Raw genomic sequence first — 17,601 nt, 5'->3', positions numbered from 1 at the left:
ATTCTCAGCACGACCTCGTCCTTTTTCTTCTCTGTCATTGATCCCAACATGGACCACAACAGCTGGATCTTCCCTTTCCCTTTCCAGGTTCCTCTCCAGTTGCTCAAAAATATCTTTTTCTCTTGCACCAGGTCGGCAACAGACCCTCCTGATCTCTCAGTCACAACTGCAGAGGACGCCATCTATCCCCCTAATTATTGAATTTCCTATGATTACAACCTTTCTATTCTGCTCCTCTTCCCCCCCCCGCCCCCCACACCCCCCACAACCATGGACTGCCTCCTGCTCCATGGTGCCATGTTTCGCATTCTGGCTGTCCAGCCCTCAGCCTACATCCTTATCCTCACAGGTAGCAAGTACATTGTACCTGTTGGATAGGATCAGTGTCTGTGGAACCTCCTTCTCTATCGCCACTTGGTTCTCCTTACCCTCCTGACTAACAGTCACACTCACCTCTTCCTGTGCCTGGGCTTTCCTCTGAGGTGTGACTGTGTACTTTGGAGAAAACTATCCAAAAATTCCTTCCTCTCCCTTATGTGTCAGAGTGTCTCTAACTGCACTCCAGCTCAAGGGCTCTGAGCTGAAATGTCTCAAGGCAGAGACATTTCCTGCAGATGTGGCAATCTGGGACAGTCTCACTGTCCACAGACTCCCACATATTACAATCCTGACACATAGCCATTTCTAGTCTTTATTCATTTATTACTAGTAACTTAATTCTAGATATAATGCAATTACTTGAGATCTAGATTATATTTAGTAGATGGATTTAGCTTGATTTCAGGTTATTTTGTACCTAATTAGTCTTGTTTTTTGTTTGATAACTTTTATTTTAGTATTGTAAGAATATTGGAAATAGAGAAAAATTGACATTTTTCTTAATGCTACTAACCATCATGCTCTGTAGGCTGTGCTGGGAATGTTGCTGAGTTTGCAGCTTATTTTGCTGAATTGTAAACTGTTAACCTTTGACTAGTGACTGACCCTTGTCACCCTCCTTGTGAGGCAAGGCAGCTACGTGATAAAAGAGGAAAAATGGCCCAAAAAGTGGAACAATAATCCAAAGATAGCAATAAGACCAGGACAATGATGAGCTAGCTAGATGAGTGCAGTCAAACAAATTGGCCTCCCTGTAAAACAACCTTGCAAAGGGTTAGATGAGTAATGTCAAATGCTGATCATCTTGAATTCTTTGAAAGACAACTTTCTTAATCTAAAGCGTTTTATAGTATTGTTCCATATATGGGGAGGACATAAAAACCCAACATCTTTTGAGCTCAGGGCAGAGGAATCAGTGAAGTCCACCCAGCTGTCCGAAGACTACCTCACTGTCGGGAAAATTTGAAATGACCACGTTGCCAACTTAATTACAATCTCTGCCCAGAACTTGCTTTTTATTTATATAACACAGATATTGTGATGCAAAATGATTTTTTAATCACAAGCCATTGAAGCAACAATAGATGATTTTTAAAAATTTTACTAATGGTCAGTCTGGGTACCACATATATGTAAAATGCTCTCCTTTCTTAGTAAGTCTGTGTGGTCTTATTCTTCTCCCCTAGTAACGAGAGGTAATTTTGACTTGTGCGATTGTGTAATACGGATGATCACGAATCGGCAGGCCGTTTTACATCTCTCCTGATTTTTATTTCCATTATAGTCAAAATTGGGAGAGATGTAAAACAGGCTGCTGATCCGCAATCACCCATTTTACATTATCGCACCACGTCAAAATCTACCCCAAGGAGTGTCGTGTTTGACCTTCAGACATAATTTCATCCCACACATTTCCTGCATAGAAAGTTGACCTGTTTCTAGCTACATTCCAGATTTGCCAGTGCAGTTCATTCTCAGTAACAAGCCTGTGTCAGGTAAACAATGTTATCCGGCAAGTACAACACTTCGATACAATTGAACACTGTGCAAAATGCAGCTTCACAGCATTAAGCTCTCTGTTAACAAGCTGATGCCTGGTACTGTGATACTCCTGTGGAGTAGAATTCATTTTCCACAATTTGTCGTTTGCTTAATATATTAAAGGTAATTTAGCTGTAATGTTAAAGCTGAAAGTTTGTTTACAACTGGGTCTAAGCCAAGTGACTGGGCACACAGACATACAGCAGCTTCTGTTAATACTGCCTGTTTGACTCCAGTTTTAAAAATTAATTTGTTGTTGGGGGATTAATTGAAAGGTAACAATTTATTGATTTTTATATAAATTATGCTGTTGAATACAAACTAATTTGGGATAATTAATTTTTTACAATCTAATGATTATGTTACTTATATCCGTGATACTCGTGTGTAGATCAACAATTAGCATATGAAGTGCTGACCATACGGTAGTAGACTGAAAAATTGTAAATTATAGAAAAGAACCATTTTTTTAAAACAAAAGCTGTATTATCTAATCTAGGCCTAAGCTGGTTCTATTTTAAAATCCAAAGAACATTGACTCATGCCTTCTAAGCAATGCTCCCTAACCATTGTAGACACTTTTTTCATTAAGAAAACAATATTTTGAGCAATCCCCTCAAGTGTCTGTCATTATACTTGTTCTGGGTCAGGAAATGAGTCAAACGTGGCAGAGAATTTACCATGTCAGCAAGATGATGAGTTTAATTGGGATGAATGGCCTTTCCTCAGCAACAAGCTGACTTTATTTCCTTTGTATACATCTCCTCAGGCATGTTTACTGAAGTGTCAACACAGCAGAGGAGGGCAAATGTTGAGCCACAGCTCTGGTGCTGGCTCAACATGGCGGATTATAAGTGCTCTGTAACTTTTCACTAAAGTTAAAGCTTAAAGTAAAAATATAGGCAATGACAATGTTTTTTTAGCCAATCCCAGGAGACTGTGTGGTTAAGGGGTGGGTCAATGGTGCACCATTACTGAACGTGATGGACTCGATAGGCTTTCGCCATCCTTTTCAAATGTTCATACGTTTATATTCTGTCTCTAAAATACAATCCAGGCTAAAAAATTCTTTACTGAAGAACATACTTCCAAAAAAAAGTCTAGTGACTGCAATTTTGTAAATAGTTTATTGATTTTTGCACTATTATTTTAATGTGTGATTCTGGTCAGTAAGGGTAAAAATTTGCAGAGGTACTGACCATAATCTTCCAATTGTCCTCAGATACGGGGATGGTACCTGAGGACTGGAGAATTGCAAATGTTACACCCTTGTTCAAAAAAGGGTGTAAGGATAAACCCAGCAACTACAGGCCAGTCAGTTTAACCTCGGTGGTGGGGAAACTGTTAGAAACGACAATCCGGGACAGAATTAACAGTCACTTGGACAAGTGTGGATTGATTAGGGAAAGCAAGCACGGATTTGTTAAAGGAAGTCATGTTTAACTAACCCGATTGAGTTTTATGCTGTAACAGAGTTGGTTGATGAGGGCAATGTGGTTGATGTGGCATACGGACTTACAAAAATTGTTCAATAAAATGTCACATAATCGGCTTATCAGCAAAGTTGAAGCCCATGGAATAAAGAGGCAGTGGCAGCATGGATACGAAATTGGCTAAGTGACAGGAAACAGAGCAGTGGTGAACGGTTGTTTTTCGGACTGGAGGGGAGCGTACAGTGGTGTTCCCCAGAGGGCGGTACTAGCATCACTGCTTTTTTTGATATATAGTAATGACTTGGACTTGGGTGTACAGGGCACAATTTCAAAATTGCAGATGACACCAAACTTGGAAGTGTAATGAACATTGAGGAGGAAAATGATAGACTTCAAGAGGACATAGCGGATGGGCGGACACATGGCAGATGAAATTTAATGCAGAGAAATGCAAAGTGATACATTTTGGAAGGAAGAACGACGAGAGGCAATATAAACTAAAGGGTACAATTCTAAGGGGGGTGCAGGAACTGCCTAGAGATCTGGGGGTATATGTATACAAATCGCTGAAGGTGGCAGGGCAAGTTGAGAAAACGGTTTAAAAAAAATACAGGATGCTGGGCTTTATAAATAGAGGCATAGAGTACAAAAACAAGGGAGTTATGATGAACCTTTATAAAACACTGGTTCAGCCACAACTGAAGAATTGGGCTCGATATTAGCACCCGCGATCGGGTGCGTTCCTGGCGGGGGGTCTCCGAAAATCAGGGATTCCCGGGGCGGGGCGGGAGCCCGGCTCCAACCCGCCCACTTCCGGGTTCCCCACAGACGCGCTGATGTGCGCGCGCAGCCCCCGCGTGTGGGACTCCTGCAGGCAATTAAAGCCGGCGGGGTGCCATTTGAGAGTATTTATGCTGGTATTTCAGGTCATTAACAGACCTGATTAAGGAGATATTTCAGGAGGGGTGGGATTTTTCAAAAAACTGGGACTGTTTCCCGTACTGGGGGAAACACTCCCAGTTGAAATGGACGTGTTGCAGCCATCAGCCTGTGGCAGCTGCAAAGGTCCATTTGACAGGTGGCGGGGGGAGACCCTCACTCATTGCAGGAGGCCACTCTGTCACTTTGGACAAAGTTTGGCCTCCACCACCCTCCTCCTAACAATCAAATTCACCAACTTGCACACTTACCCCGGGGTCCAGACGCATGTACCTACCTTGCGGACCCCCTCAGATGTACATCTTCCAGATGGGGGGCCTCCGTGGCTGCAGTCATGACCTCCTCGGAGGGCGAACAGCATCACCAGCCTCGCCGGCCACGCCGTCCACCTCTGACACGTGGAGCTCCACAACACAGTGCTGTGACACATCCACCTGCACAGCAGGAGGGAGGGCAAAGGCAGAGAGAGATGCGTCGCAGAGGGCACTACCCTCGCCACAGCTTTCCACAGACCGAGGCTCAGCTTCCTGGACCTCTCTGAGCAGCAGTGCACACGGAGGCTCAGAGTCACTCGACATGTAGTCGTGGACATCTGCAGCCTCCTTCATGCCGAGCTGCTCCCGGCTGGCCTGAGCACCATCTTCTTACCTGTCGCTGTCAAAGTCACCACTGCCCTCAACAACTTCTCCTCCGCATCCTTCCAGGGTGCCACCTGGGACATCGCCGACGTCTCTCAGTCGTCTGCACAAAAGAGCCCTGCAAATACACCTACACCCACTCTGCAGTGACACAATGGGTGGCATCAGGTGTGGGTCTTCATTGTGATCCTCAGGAAAGGGCATTATTGCACAAACTAGACAAGATTCGCAAAGACGTGGCAGTAGTGGTGACAATATAATATATGATGTGAGTTGGTCAGAAATTAAATACAAGTAAAAACCCTCAAACACCCTTGTGCATCCCCTTCATGCTCACAACACGTTTGCCTTACGCTGCCTACTGCACATATGTGATGCATGCCCTGTGGCTGCAGCACAGGTAGTGGCAGGTTGAGTGAGGCTGACCGTGAAAGAGATGCATGAGAGGGTGAGTATGAGATAGAGCCATGAGATTGTATGAGGATTGGGTTGAGTGGTAGTGGTGGGATGAGTACTGGCGAGGTGAGTAAGTGCAGGTAAGATGAGGATGAGCTTTGAGTGGGTGCGAGGGGTGATGTGACAGAGTAGTGTTGGCAGTGCAGAAGGAGGTGTGAGGTGGGGGCGGTGATGTGGCAGACGGAGTGTAGGGGAATGAGTAAGTGTACTCACTTTGGCTGACCTACTTAGGTGATTGAAGCGCCTCCTGCACTGTATGCAGGAGGGCGATATGTTGGTGGTGCTGGTGACCTCCTCTGCCACCTTGAGCCAGGCCTTCTTGGTGGCAGAGGCAGGCCGCTTCCTCCTGCCCGCCGGGGAGGTGATCTCTGTCCTCCCCCTCCTCCTCACCCCATCCAATGATACCTGGAGTGAGGCATCATTAAACCTGGGAGCAGCCTTCCCCTTGGGCTGCTCCATGCTGTAATTTTTCCTATTTCTTGCAGCATCAGTCAGTGGAGGACTGCCCCTTTAAATAGAGCTCCTCCAGCTGACAGACCTTACTGCGCATGCGCAGCCCGCCCGACGCGCAGCTCAGCAGCGGGGAACCCGGAAGACCAGGTCAGTGGATCCAATTAGCCTGAGATCGCACGTGGGGCAGACTGATTTCACCGGGCGTGTTACCCACACGCCCAATAGACCCCCCCCCGCCGCGAACCCGCCACCCTCCTAATATCGAGCCCATTGTGTCCAATTCTGGGAACCGCACTTTAGGAAAGATGTGAAGGCCTTGGAGACGGTGCAGAAAAGATTTCCCAGAATGGTTCCAGGGATGAGGGACTTCAGTCTCGTGGATCGACGGGAGAAGCTGGTGTTGTTCTCCTCAGAGCAGAGAAGGTTGAGAGGAGGTTTGATAGAGGTCAAAATCATGAGGGGTCGAGACAGAGTCGATAGAGAGAAGCTGTTCCCATTGGCAGAAGGGTCGAAAACCAGAGGACACAGGTTTAAGGTAATTGACAAAGGAACAAAAAGCGACATGAAGAAAAACCTTTTTACGCAGCGAATGGTTATGATCTGGAATGCACTGCCCAGGAGGAATGCACTGCCCAGGAGGAATGCACTGCCCAGGAGGAATGCACTGCCCAGGAGGAATGCACTGCCCAGGAGGAATGCACTGCCCAGGAGGAGGAGTCGGAGGAGTCGGAACTGGAACCGGTTTACACTGAACTGACGTAGAGTGAACAGCGCCACCTACTGGTGTGTGTTAGGTATTGATATGCAGAACTGAATCTGGCACATGTGTCCCTTCCCCAGACATCACACTTTGTTACAGATGCAAAATTATATTTGCAAGGAGAAAGAAAACCAGTCATTGACCTGGAGCCTAAAATTTACAAGCAATTACAAATATCTTTGATTGAAAGTACAAGTAGCTAAAATTGCTTGGATTTGCATATCTAGATCACTTCCCCAATTGAAGGACTTGAGCAGTAAAGGGACACTCCAGGCTCGCAGAGAAACATCACGACCGTGCTCGAAACCACATGCACCATGCCACAGGAGATCAGATAATAAGCTATTTAATTTATTCTTTCTCCTTGTCATCGAGTTCCCTTGCATAAGACACAGTTACTTAGACAAAAGGCTTTCAGGTGATTTGCCTTGTAAGTTGTGCTGTGCAAGAGGCTATGTGAGAGCAGGAAGGGTTAACAATTTTTTTCCCTCTTTCTCGGCAGAGAAATGTCCAGCCTGCACTCTCTCAATAGGAGATTAGGATCTCACCATATGGGGAATTACAAGTGGAAACTTGTGGTCTTGTCTCTTGTGACATCCCCCTCTACCCTTACTACTTTGTTGTGGAACTTGAACCATAACATTTGAGTGATGATCATAATACCTCCTTTGTATTATGATATTGCTTCACAAAAACTACCCTCCTTTCAGTGGCAGCTCCGTAAAAATAAATGAGGTGGCAAAATATACCCCTGGAGTTCGGGATTTTGTTTCTTGCCTCAGGAGGCAAAACACTGATGAAAACGAAGAAAAATGGCTGCCTCTGTTCCTTGTTTTGAGGTCTTCCATTTTTATTCTGGTGGTGTGTGGGGCCAGTGGTGCAGTCTTAACGTTGCTGGCATGTAGGACCTTCCTCCAAAATTGAGAAACATCCACAGTCAGAAGGTGAAATCACGAGTGCAACTCTTGTAGCAGCTGCACATTTAAGATTCCTTCATGTGCAGTTGCTTTAAAGTCACACTGGCATCTATAGTGGCCCTAGTCTCCAAAACTGCAGTATAAAATGCAGACTTTTTCTACCACTGTAAAAAAGATTGCATTGGAAGCAGTTCTTCAATATAAATGGGGCATCAATAAAGCTGGGCACTTAACTAGTTCACCATGCACTAATTAGTGATGTGTTAATTCCAGTTTAGGTACATCACAGCTGGTATGATCCTTCATTGTCCTCAGTAAGAAAATGAATGCTGCTTGTGTTCGAGGCAGAAACTATGTCAACGTTCAAGATTTGATTGGATAGGTGGATGTCAGAAAAGGGATATGGAAATAGGGTAAGTAAATGTGATTAGGACTATTTGCTTGCGTGGAGGATAAATGCTGACAAGGACTGCTTGGGCCGATTGGGCTGAAGCAGGGGTGGAGGTAGAAGTAGGCTGTTTTTGTGACGGAGAGAACATGGGGGTGAAGCTCAGCTCAGTCAAATAGGACACAGAGGTTGCAAACAGTCTAGTTCAGCCTGAGACAATGGCCAGGGAGGGAGATGGAGTTGGTGGCGAGACTTCAGTTTATGGTATGGTGCGAAAACTATGTCTTTGGTTGTCCCAATGTTTAGCTGTAGGAAATTGTGGCTCATCCACGACTGCATGTTGGACAAAGCAGCCTGACAGCAAAGAAACAGTGAAAATGCTGAGAGAGGTGGTGAAGAAGTAGAGCCGAGTGTCATCAGTGTATATGTGGAAACTGATTCCATGTCTGCAGACGATGTTGTCAAGGGACAGCATGTCGATGAGGAACAGGCACAGTCCAATCATGGATCCTTGAAGATTCAGTGAGGGTGGTGCTATCCATGGATTAATTCAGTGAGGGAAGTCCTGTTCACATACTGGTTCAAAGAGGGAACCTATTGCTGAACTGGATTGGTTTAGTGAGGTAGCATTGTCCCTTGATGGCTTTAGGCAATAAGGGATGCTCTGTTCCTGGAGTGGTTCAGTGATAGTCTTCTTAATTAATTGGTTGGATTTGGGAAGCCCTGTCTCTAGATTTATTCAGTGAAGCGTGCCCCTGTCCCAAGATTGTTTTATGAAGGGAGAGCTAGCACTGTCCTTGCAGGAGTTAGTGAAGGAGGCCCCTTGAGAAAGACCAAGGCTCAACATCTCTACGAGGCAAACCTTCCTGAAGATTTCCGGAGACCTCAGACTGACCAAGCTGTAGAATTTTTCATCAGAGACTAGTACGATTTTTAAAAAAGTACATGGATAAAAATGTAAACAATGTAAAAGTGTAAACCTGAGCAGATTTGTCAGTAATGAATGCCTTATCCCTGATTGGTTGGATGAAGGGGTACCCTGTGCCAGGATTGGTATAGTGAGGAGGAAACCCTGCCGCATAACTAATTGAGTGAAGCCCCATCAAACACTCCCAGGGCAGGTACAGCATGGGTTATATACAGAGTAAAGTTCCCGCTACAGTGTCCCATCCAACACTCCCAGGGCAGGTACAGCATGGGTTATATACAGAGTAAAGTTCCCGCTACACTGTCCCATCAAACACTCCCAGGGCAGGTACAGCATGGGTTAAATATAGGGTAAAACTCTGTACTTGCTTAAAAATTGTTAAATCTTCAACTTCTTCCAGTTTTGACGAAAGATCTTCGACCTGAAACGTTAACTGTTTCTTTCTCCACAGATGCTGCCTGAATTGCTGAGTGTTTTCCAGCATTTTCTGTTTTTATTTCAGATTTCCAGCATCTGCAGTATTTTGCTTTTGATTGAGTGATGCCTCGTCCTTGATTGGCTAAACCAGAGAATGGATTGGTTCACAGAAGACTCTGTGCTCCAATTGGTTCTGCGGGAGACGTTCGCTTCTCCGATTGGTTCGGTGGGAGAGCTTCTATCCTCCAATCCAATCCCGCTCCTTGTTGCTGATGAAGTTTATGAATCAAAAGCAAAATACTGAGGATAGAAACATAAAGAATCATAGAAAATTTACAGCACAGAGGAGGCCATTTGGCCTGTCGTGTCTGCGCCAGCTGAAAATGAGCTGCCCAGCCTAATCCCACTTTCCAGCATTTGGTCCGTAGCCTTGTTGGTCACGGCACTTCAGGTGCACATCCAGGTACTTTTTAAATGAGTTGAAGGTTTCTGCCTCTACCACCCTTTCAGGCAGTGAGTTCTGGACCCCCACCACCCTCTGGGTGAAAAAATGTTTCCTCAGCTCCCCTCTAATCCTTCTACCAATCACTTTAAATCTATGACCCCTGGTAAGGGAAATAGGTCCTTCCTTTACACTCTATCTAGGCCGCTCATAATTTTGTACACCTCAATTAAATCACCCCTCAGCCTCCTCTGTTCCAAAGATGACAACCCCAGCCTATCCAATCTTTCCTCATAGCTAAAATTCTCCATCCTGGCAACATCCTTGTAAATCTGCACTAGTGCAATCACATCTTTCCTGTAATGTGCTGACCTGAACTGTACACAGTACTCAAGCTGTGGCCTAATCAGTGTTTTATACAGTTCCATCATAACCTCCTGCTCTTATATTCTATGCCTCGGCTAATAAAGGAAAATATTCCATATGCCTTCTAAACCACCTTATCTACCTGTCCTGCTACCTTCAGGGATCTGTGGACATGCACTCCAACGTCCCTCACTTCCTCTGCACCTTTCAGTAGCCTCTCATTTATTGTGTATTCCCTCGCCTTGTTTGCCCTCCCCAAGTGCATTACACACACTTCTCCGGATTGAATTCCATTTGCCACTTTTCTGCCCACCTGACCAGTCCATTGATATCTTCCTGCAGTCTACAGCTTTCAACCACACGGCCAATTTTTGTATCATCTGCAAACTTCTTAATTATGCCTCCTACATTTAAATCCAAATGATTAATATATTTCACAAAGCAAGGGAGCTAATACTGAGCCCTGGGGAACCCCAGTGGAAACAGCCTTCCAGTCACAAAAACACCCTTCAACCAATACCCTTTGCTTCCTGCCACTGAGCCAATTTTGGATCCAACTTGCCACTCTCCCTTGGATCCCATGGGCTTGTACTTTGTTGACCAGTCTGCCATGTGGGACTTTGTCAAAAACCTTGCTAAAATCCATGTAGACTACATCAAATGCACTACCCTCATCAACCCTCCTTGTTACCTCCTCAAAAAATTCAATCAAGTTAGTCAGACACGACCTTCCCTTAACAACTCCATGCTGACTGTCCTTGATTACTCTGTGCCTTTCTAAGTGACGGTTTATCCTGTCCCTCAGAATTGATTCCAATAATTTGCCCACCACCGAGGTTAGACTGACTGGCCTGTAATTACTCGGTCAATCCCTCGCTCCCTTTTTAAACAAAGGTACAATGTGAGCAGTCCTCCAATCCTCTGGCATCACGCTTGTATCCAGTGAGGATTGGAAAATGATGGTCAGAGCATCCACTATTTCCTCCCTCGCTTCTTTTAACAGCCTGGGATACATTTCATCTGGCCCTGGTGATTTATCTAGTTTCAAAGATGCTAATCCCCTTAATACTTCCTCTCTCTCTAAGTTTATCCCATCCAATATTTCACACTCCTCCTCCTTAACTACAATGTCTGCATCGTCCCTCTCTTTTGTGAAGATAGACACAAAGTATTCACCAAGAACCAGACCAACATCTTCCGCCTCCACACATAGGTTACCTTTTTGGTTTCTAATAGGCCCTACTGTTTCCTTAGTTATCCTCTTGCTCTTAATGTATTTATAAATCATCTTTGGGTTTTCCTTGATTTTACTTGCCAATATTTTTTCATGCCCTCTCTTTGCTTTCCTAATTTCCTTTTTAATTTCACCCCTGGACTTTTTATACTCCTCTAGGCTTTCTGTAGTATTGAGCTCTCGGTGTCTGATATAAGCTTCCCTTTTTTGCCGTATCTTACCCTTGACATCCAGGGGGCTCTAGATTTGGCAGCCCCACCCTTTTTCTTTGTGGGAACATGTTTACTCTGCACCCCTTGTATCTACCCTTGAACGCCTCCCACTGCTCTGACATTGATTTACCTTCAAGAAGCTGTTTCCAGTCCACTTTTGATTATTACCTTCCTGTGAAGCACATTGAGATGGTTTCCTACATTAAAGGCACTATATAAATGCAAGTTGTTGCTGAGTGACAAAAAATATATTTTGAGCTACGTTGACAGAAGCAGCAAAAAGTAGCATATTCTATTGGTCAAAATCAAGTTAAAGCAGATAGCTGCATAAAGAGACTTGGATATTAACAACCGAGGAGAACCCAAAGTATGTTTGCTAATTCACTTATTCTGTTTGTTCAGATTTAGTAGAACGAAGGACCAACGCGGAAATACGAAAAGAAACTGAAATTTTCATAAGCCTAGATCAACTGAAACACCGGAATCAGTCAACAGCCATTTGCCTTTCAGAAAGGGGGCAGCTTTCACTGTACCATGTGTGGAAAGGGGTTTGGATGACCCAGCCATTTGGAAGCGCATCTGCGCATGCACACAGGAAAGAAACCATTTGAATGTTGTGTGTGTAAGAAGCGATTTTCTACATGGAATGAACTGAAAGTGCAACAGAGAACTCAGTGGAAAGAAACTGTTTTCATCTTCTCTGCGTGAAAAACTGTTTTGCCAATCCATTCAATTGATACAGCATCAGCAAATTCATATTGCAGAGAAGTGATTTAAATGTACAATGTGCAAAACGTGGGTTTTATATCTCTAGTTACTTGATCCAGCATGAAGGCACTTACACTGGAGCGAAGCCATTCGAATGTCCAGTGTGTAAAAAGCAATTTTGCAAGATCCATACCCTGAGAATCCACAAGAAAAATCACCTTGGAGAGAAACCATTTGAATATTCTGTGTGTACAAAACGATTTTTTCACTGATATTGGGATGAGAGAGTTCACACTGGAGAGAAACTATTTGAATGTTCAGTGTGTAAGAAGCGATTTAGTAGTTCCCAATACCTTTATGGTGATTCAAAGAATCCGCATTGGAGAGAAAGCGTTTGAATGTCCAGTGTGTACAACACAATACTGCACATCCCATTAATTGAGGCATGGTCAGCAAATTCACACTGGAGAGAAACTGTTTGAATGTGCTGTGTGTAAGAAGCGATTCAATAGACCTCAATACCTTGTAGTACATCAGAGAACTCACACCGGAGAGAAACCGTTCAAATGTTCTGTGTGTGCAAAGACATTTCGCCAATCCAGTCAACTGATGCAGCATCAGCAAATTCACACAGGAGAGAAACCATTTGAATGTACAGTGTGTAAACCGTGTTTTAGTCGATCCAGTAGCTTCACATGGCATCAGCAAATTCATCGTGGAGAGAAACAATTGAAAGTACGGTGTAAAAAGTGATTTAGTATTGCACTAAAAAAATCCACACTGGAGGGAAACTGTTTCAAGTGTACAGATGTGGAAATTTCATTGCAATGACACTAGGGACGAGAGGTTATAGTGGTCAAGAAACATTGGAAAAATTGGAGTGTTTTCACTGTAACACAGCAGGTTAAGAGAGATCTAAGTGGTTTTCCAAATCATGAAAGGTTTTCAGAGCTAAATAGTGAAAGATGGCTTCCACAGTTGGCCAATCAGTAACGTGGGGTCTTCGACAGGATTATCACCAGAAGAATGAAGGGGGCAGTTAGAAGAATTCTTTTTCACGCAGAGGGTTATCAAAACACAAAATGCTTTACTATAAATGGCTGTTGAGGCACAGACTACTGTAACTAATTTACAAGAGAATTACATATGCATTTGAAACAGAAGAAGATAAAAAGTTACCAGGAAAGGGCACGGGAATGGGATTAGAGTAGACAGCTGTAATTGAACATCTAACATTGGCACAGGTACGATCGTAGAGCTGAATGGTCTCCTTTTATGCTATAATTTCTGATTGCATGACACACTGTCAATTGACCGAATATCGGCAAATTCACACTGGAGAAAATATTGAATGCATTGGATTAGGTTGGAGACTCATGGCTGATCTGCATGATTTATTGTCTCTGATGGGTGGATTTCTCCAAAGTTTTCAGTGTTTTGATATCCTTTTGACTCTGGCCTTTTGTGCTTCCCTTCTCCCTTTGCCCCATGATTAGTGGCAGAGCTTTCAGCTGCCTCAGTCCTACTCTTTGGAATTCCTCCCAAAACCTCTCCAGCTCTGCATTGCTCTCTCCACCTCAAAATCCATCTAGTTTTTGTTAACCTCCCAATCTCTCCCTTGCTGGCTCAGTGTCTGTTTTAACTAAGCTCAGACATGAAGTGAGGAAAGCCCACCAGCGGTGGAACGCTTTGGGAACCATAGGTCCAAAATCACTTTGTTGTTCTTCCTCCCAAGCATACTACACTTAACCGATATCATGCCTCAAATTACTCATATACTGTATCTCAAAATATTATTTTCTGGATGAAATCTATCCAATTTGTATTTGAATAAATCAACATTATCAGCTTCCACCGACTCCCTAGGGAGTCCGTGCCATAGATTGACCAATCACACACGGAAATGTTTCTGCAGATTAGATTTGAATTTACCCCCTTTAAGATTAAAGTTACAAAGAATTGTCGTTATCTCTAAGCAAGAGTCTCAGCATCAGGGCTCCCTTTTAAAAATCAAATTTATAATGAATTATGATTAATCTTAATACCTATTTGTACTTTAAAAAAAATTGTAACTATTTTAGTCCTGACATCACTGGTGCTACTGGGTTGGCGGTTTGCTGATTGCAGCTGTGAAAGGAGCTGAATTCACATCAGTTGATATCACCATTAACCGTGGGTCCTTCAGCTTCAATTCTGTGTGCGTTAATCCAGTCTCCTCATAAGCTTCTTTCAAACTGGTAATGTACGATCAGTGATAGGCGTACAGTATTGCATCACTGACTGTACACTGTATTGAAATGCCAACAAACCAAATGTTCTAATAGCTTCCAAGAACCAACCGTTCATGGGTTTCGAGAGCAAAGGTTGGACATTGGGGGAGCAAGCACTTCTTTCCGACTGGCTCTCCCAAGAGGAACCAGCAGCCTGCTGATGCACCAACAAGAGGAGAGGTCAATGATCTCCCCCCACAACTGAATTTTCCTGCAGCGCCAACTGCTTATAATGTTGAACTCCTTTCGTCCTCCAACATAGTTCTCACATGTTGCTCCCCCCCTTTCTGTCATCAATACTGAAAAAAAATTGTTTTAATATATCTTTAACAGAAGGAAAAATCTTCTGTTTTTCCAATTTATCGTGACAAACCCCCGCCACCCCCTCCCCCCCGCCAACAAAACTAGGGACTTATAGTGACACTCAAACCTTCAATTCCATGAGTGCAAAGGACTGAGAGAGACTGAGAATGCACAACACTGTGCAGCTGTAAAATGTATAAATAAGATTAGGCCACTGTTGAAATAATAGCAGCTTGTGATTAACTTTCGGATTACCGTAAACTCCTGGTCCACTCATACAGGACATTTCTTTATAATTTTGTTTTCTTCTTCCAATTCTCCCCTGAAGATGCTGACTCTTGCTGAGGTACAGTTCCATGGGCACCGGCAGCCCTCTGGTGAATCTTGATAAGCTATTAGGTCACACAAGGCATCACAGCTGAGACTGATCCAATGAGCATACTGCACTTTTCACTGCATAGCAATCATGAGCAGGACCTCATCGGGTTTTATTCTTTTCAAAGCCAGGACTGCAGAGTTAGGATGTAGTAGAACATAAGAACATAAGAAATAGGAGAAGGAGTAGGCCAATCAGCCCCTCGAGCCTGCTCCGCCATTCAATAAAATCATGGCTGATCTGATTCTAACCTCAAATCTAAATTCATGTCCAATTTCCTGCCCGCTCCCCGTAACCCCTAATTCCCTTTACTTCTAGGAAACTGTCTATTTCTGTTTTAAATTTATTTAATGATGTAGCTTCCACAGCTTCCTGGGCCAGCAAATTCCACAGACCTACTGCCCTCTGAGTGAAGAAGTTTCTCCTCATCTCAGTTTTGAAAGAGCAACCCCTTGTTCTAAGATTATGCCCCCTATTCTAGTAAATTGTCCCAATTGCTTCCCTCATTGAGAAAGAAGAAAGACTTGCATTTATACAGTGCCTTTCACAACTTCAAGACGTCCCAAAGTGCTGAACAGCTAATGAAATACTTTTGAAGTGTGATCACTATTGTAGTGTAGGAAACAAGGCAGCCAATTTATGTACAAAGTCCTACAAACAGCAAGGTGATAATGGCCAGATAATGTTGAGGTCAGCTAACTCAGCACAGATCGGGATAGGAACCTGGGACTTCCAGACCTGTATGACTTAGTACTATACTGGGTGCCTTTACCCACTCGGCTGTTTGGAAAGTATTTAGAGTTTTAATTTATTGTCTCCCGACACCTCTTATTGCTGCTGTCATCTTTAAACAGGAATCTGCATTTTTGCTTTTGTATGATTTCCACACTACTGATTTAATGACAATATAGAATAGCTAAGTGTGCGTACCTTGGAGAGAAGAGGAATTGAAACATGCCACTTAAGACTACTTAAGATTGGTCAACAGGTGAAATAATTAATAGAACCTGCAATATAACCTCACTTGATCTGTGGCGTAAGTTCTGCTATATCAATGAGATCACAGTGACTCAGTGAATTAAGAGACAATTTACTCCAGTCCTGGCCTTTTAAAAACAACTTCCTATCAATAAATTTTTTGAAGAAAATAAATTGTATTCCTAGAATATTGAATGCCTCTCTGTGCTGTACCTGGTTATTTAGATACATTCAGTGTTGCAGTAAACGCCCTGTTAAGTGTTCATCACTTCAAGCATCCTGTTCCTGGTCAAGCCATCAGCTATGGAGTTTAAGAGGTTAAGGGGAAAGGGGAGGAAGAGACTTGTGAAATGTTCCAAACAAAGAATAATCATGTTCACCCTCTATTATTCCTTTACGATACAGCATTCTTTGAATTTTACAATTGTTCTTCTATTTAGAAAGCAACCTGTTATTTTTTCCTGAAAAGTTTACCTCAGGGAAAACCTCATGATGATACTACTTTGTGTTAAATGTGGATGATGCAGGCCTAGTCTTCTATCTGCCTTACCTTAATATGTATAATAGAACAAGAGGATGGCATGCCCAAGATGGAAATGATGAAAGGTCAATGACCTGAAACGTTAACTGTTTCTCTCTCCACTGATGCTGCCTGACCTGCTGAATGTTTTCCAGCATTTTCTGTTTCTATTTCAGATTGCTGGCATTTGCAGTATTTTACATATGAACAACGACAGTCCATCAGGCCTGTCCCACACAATTGTGATACCGACATTACACTCCTCACCCCAGCCCAAAACCATGTGATCTCCTGGGACAGGCGAAAAAACAGATTAAAAACCTAGGCCAATTTTGGAGGAAAAAATTCTGGGAAATCCTTCTCCGAACCCTTTGGAAATGAGAGTGTCTGTTTTTGTACAGCAGAAATGTAATTGTGCAAGGCCTCAATTATTCGCTTGTTACGCCAAGATTTGATGGTCATCTAACTCTGTTACGTTTTCACTTTTTAAATGGAAAAATAACTTTAATGCTACTTACTGTGTTGATGTTACTATCGCTGAAATCCCCTTGGGCTCTGTTTTCACATACAGGCAACAAAAAGGATCTGGTGTAATTCACATCGGAAACTCTCAGCTTGCACTGCTCACCAGTGAGTCAGCATTGCTTCCGTGAGGGAATCTCCAGATGTCACTGTCATCTGTAGGATATTTTTAACATGTTCATCTTTCCCTATCAACTAACTTTAGAAAGTTAATTTGGTTTTGACATTTAGATTTTACAAAGCAAAGAGTAGATACACAAAAGATATATTTTTCTAAATCACAGCCTTGAAATTGCTGCTCAATATCTGTTCTAACAAGTGGCTAACTGTTGTGCATTTCCTGTTGTTGAAGTGTGAAGCTGATGTTACAAAATTACGAACTGCAATGTCCGGGAGGCAGAAACAAAATTGTAAGCGTGTC

At 43.3% G+C, this 17,601-nt stretch overlaps 1 protein-coding gene across 1 annotated transcript in view; it reads right to left on the bottom strand.

Annotated features, from left to right (window-relative positions):
• Nucleotides 1-17,223, bottom strand: part of LOC137334464 (cadherin-related family member 3-like) — a 91,033-nt gene extending 73,810 nt beyond the window's left edge. Inside the window, exon 1 of the mRNA XM_067999144.1 lies at nucleotides 17,177-17,223. The gene's annotated coding sequence lies outside the window, so the exon portion shown is untranslated. The remainder of the gene's footprint in view (nucleotides 1-17,176) is intronic.
• Between the last annotated feature and the right edge of the window lie 378 nt (nucleotides 17,224-17,601).

The sequence above is a fragment of the Heptranchias perlo genome, chromosome 18 (genome assembly GCF_035084215.1).
Source record: "Heptranchias perlo isolate sHepPer1 chromosome 18, sHepPer1.hap1, whole genome shotgun sequence".
Lineage (NCBI taxonomy): Eukaryota > Metazoa > Chordata > Chondrichthyes > Hexanchiformes > Hexanchidae > Heptranchias > Heptranchias perlo.
The sequence above is the reverse complement of the archived record's forward strand: the minus strand, read 5'-3'. Positions and strand labels throughout refer to the sequence as shown.